A 3,872-nucleotide genomic window follows, 5' to 3' on the forward strand; every position below is an offset into this window, starting at 1 on the left:
TCATATCATTGACCATATGTTTGACAATGGATATTTAAACATGCAATAAGATACCATATAAACATGAGAACTTGCATGGCTCAATGCCTTACCTCTGTAGACAACATAGGAAAAGCAACCAAACTTGAAAATGATCTAGAAAATCAAACACAATAAGTGTTTAATTGTATTTATAAAAAACTGACTGAATGATTAATTTTATTTATAAAACTAAAGGTCGAGATACTAAATTAGGCAAAGTTTTACAGTAAGGAAATAATAGAAATTAATCAAAATGTAAATTGAACTAACTGATGAATCATAAGTATATGAAAATGCTAACCATAACAATATTAATGAACTCTATAATTTCCTGCACTGTAAGATTTTAAAGAAGATTACGTTGGTCAAAAGGGAAATGAACACTGTCTCAGATAGCAATGAATTCAAAGGTGACTCGCCTACAATTTAAACTAGTAAACTAAGCATATGAGGATGGAAACTCGCCTACAAAAAGGGATTCATCAGAACAAATTTTTTCAAGAAAAAACTATGCAAATCAATCAAGGGTCATGCAACAAGAGGTTAATAAATCACATTAGATGAGTTTACCACTTTTTAACAGTAATAGTACAAAATATCAGTGACTCTAAATTTAAATGAAATTCCTTATAAGATGGCAGAATAAGCAACAAGAAAAGTAGCAGCATTATGTTTAAAGATGGCAGGAAATGAAACTGCCTATTGGCTGAAGCAACATGGTGAACAAGAGGAACTTAAAAGATAACCTGACGCAATCCAAAAATCTTGTTTTGTTTCTTACAAGATGCCATGTCATTATGGCAATCATAATGTGTCACAACTGATACATTGCAAAAATTACAATCATTTATTGGGTACGACATGCTTTGAGAATTGCTTACCACACCCCAAGTATTCAAGTATAATTAAAATTTAACTGATATAAGGTTGTCTAGCAATGGGGTTGTTTGCAAAGATGCAAAACTTGGATGCATAGTTCTAATATGGTGTAAAGTGCTGATAGTAAGTTATTGATTTGATGAATGTAAAATTGTGTGTTTCATTTGCTTTGAGGTCAAGGTGATGTGGGTTTGAACTGATTTTTATTTTTTGGAAATTATTTATTCATGCATTTAAACATATTTTCTTGTAGATTGACATGGACACTATAGAAGTCAGCAACCTGAATAGACAATTTTTGTTTCGGCAATCCTATGTTGGGCAGTCCAAAGCCAAGGCAAGCACATTCACAAGCTTTTTCCCTGTTTGCTTGCAGAGTTAGTTATATAAGTTGATGATTTGTATTTCATCAGGTTGCTCGAGACACAGTTTTGAGATTCAGGCCCAACATAAACATTACACCATATCATTCAAATGTTAAGGAGTCTCGTTTCAATGTTGATTTCTTTAAAGAGTTTAATGATGTTCTGAATGGGCTGGACAACTTAAATGCAAGGCTCCATGTAAACTGTCTTTGCTTGGCGGCAGATATTCCCTTAGTTGAAAGCGGGACCACAGGATTCCTAGGTCAGGTAATTTAGTTTTTTCATGTCTAGAAATGTTATATAACATTTCTAGGTTACTCATATTTATTTTTCATCAATTTTTTCTTAGTTTGTGCAAGTACAATTCCAGTCAGAGTGCTTTGATTTTACATGCTATATAACTGATAATCTGAAGTACTGCTATTTTATGCAAATAAAAACTTATTGGTGAAACTCACTTCTAGAGCTAGTGACCTGTTTATCCTATATACAAGTAGTAGCATCCTAAGTTTATGTTTGGACAGAGTCTATTTCTTATTAAGTTCTATTGAGGGCTTTATGAAATATTATATGAAATGAGTCTTATATTAATATTATCTATGCTGATATGCAGCTCTAAAATATGCTTGAAAAGTTGTTGTTTTTATCTTCTTCATTTGGTGGAAAAACATTAATGTTTTCTTTGTATAATTCAAATTTGACTTGTGTAAGAAAGTGTACATAGCAATTTGTTTTGTAACATGATCTTATGATTGCTCTAGGTTCTGAAGTCTCACCTATGTTTGGCTACCAAATTTGTTGGTTATTTTACTTGAAAAAAAATGAGTATTGTGTTTTCTTTTATTTAACACTTTCTCACATACACGCTATAAGATTATTTTTTGTTCTTATTTCTTGACCTTGTTTCTTTTTCTTTTTGCTTGCCTTCAGTATTGCTTTTATGTTATTAATCTGTCTGTGCTTGTGGTGATGAATGATGACCATATCACCGTATTGTATAACTATAACTGGTGTAGGTTATTGTACATTTGAAGGGAAAAACAGAGTGCTATGAGTGTCAGCCAAAACCTGCTCCAAAGACTTATCCGGTCTATACAATTACAAACACTCCCTCAAAGGTAATCATTAATTATTGAGAAAATTTCTTTTGGCTGGGGTTAGGGTGGGATTTCATTTATTTCTGTCAGAGTTAACCAGTAGTCACTACAATTATTATTTACATCTAGTTGTTTCCAAAGAAACTTCTATGTCAGAAGTCTTAATCATATTGTTTGAATTGTAGTTTGTTTATTGTATCGTGTGGGCGAAGGACTTGCTTTTTGCAAAGTTGTTTGGGAACAAGAATCAAGAAAATGATTTGAATGTGCACTCTAGTGATGCTACAAACTCATTGGAACAGTCTGAAGATGTATTTGAATGTAGAATAGATGAAGATATTGATCGATATGGAAGAAGAATATATGATCATGTATTTGGTCATAACATAAAAGTGGCTCTGTCTAATGAAGAAATTGGAAAAACCGTAACAAACCAAGGCCTATATATAGTAAGTACGTCTTGCCTGATATTTTTATTCCTCAAACTAGTGAAATTGTTAGAAAAAGCAATTGCATGGCACTAAGGTAACCAAAATGAAATTAAGTACTCAAAGCACAGGACTACAAAAAAAAAAACTCTACTAGTACAATCTAACGCTAATCAAGCCTAATACGTGAAAACATTCAACTTGAAGTTAACGGACAGGAAAACCGTAATCAACAACATATTCTTAAAGGAATATATATATATATATCCAGCAAATGAAAAATAAGGGTCTACCATATGCATGGAACAAATTGGAAACAAGTAAACAGTTTCAATTCCTGGAGCTGGACCAAAATTGGAACCAGATAAAATGGAAAATAAGGAGAAAATAGTATATAATAGAAATTTGTGGAAACATACCTCAAAATCGGCCAACGTTGCCGTGACCTTAAATGGCCAATAACACCGACAATGTCAGTAGAAAGCAAACTGCAGAGGCCCCCACGCCGAACCAGAGCCGACCAGCCGTGAACCAAGTCAGCTAAGCCCTACCTCAACGAAAACCCAACCCCACGGTAGCCTTAATCGACCGAAAAACACCCCAACGACGGTGATTGTGAGCCAAAGTTGTTGGTTTCGCACTCCAAAACAGCCCCCAACGACAACGAAAACAAGGGTCACAACGTGAGGGCCTTTAGGGAAGAAGACCGAGGACCTTACCCTTAACAAAGAATGGTGACGGAGATGGGATGAGTGGACAGCGGCGGGGTTGAAAGATAGAAAACAGGAGGGTGGGGGTGGTACTCGTGAAAAAGGAAAAACGGATAGGTTTTGTGATATAAAAGACCATTTATTTTGCGGGGTTTTCTATCAAAAACGCCACGATTGATAAAGCCTATTGCGACATTTGGAGAAAAACACCGCGGAATTACACTTTATAGTAGCGTTTATTACAAAAAACGCCACTATGAATGAACCTATTGCGGCGTTTTTAGATACAAACGCCACTATTAATGAAACCTACTGTGGCGTTTGTATAAAAACGCGTCTAAAGTACACTTTATCACGGCGTTTATTAGGAAA

General features: G+C 34.5%; 1 pseudogene; it reads left to right on the forward strand.

Annotated features, from left to right (window-relative positions):
- Window positions 1-419: 419 nt before the first annotated feature.
- Window positions 420-2,891, forward strand: LOC120182875 (annotated as a pseudogene).
- The last annotated feature ends 981 nt before the right edge of the window (window positions 2,892-3,872 follow it).

This window comes from Hibiscus syriacus, unplaced genomic scaffold (assembly GCF_006381635.1).
Source record: "Hibiscus syriacus cultivar Baekdansim isolate YM2019G1 unplaced genomic scaffold, ASM638163v2 tig00112738_pilon, whole genome shotgun sequence".
In the NCBI taxonomy this organism is placed as follows: domain Eukaryota; kingdom Viridiplantae; phylum Streptophyta; class Magnoliopsida; order Malvales; family Malvaceae; genus Hibiscus; species Hibiscus syriacus.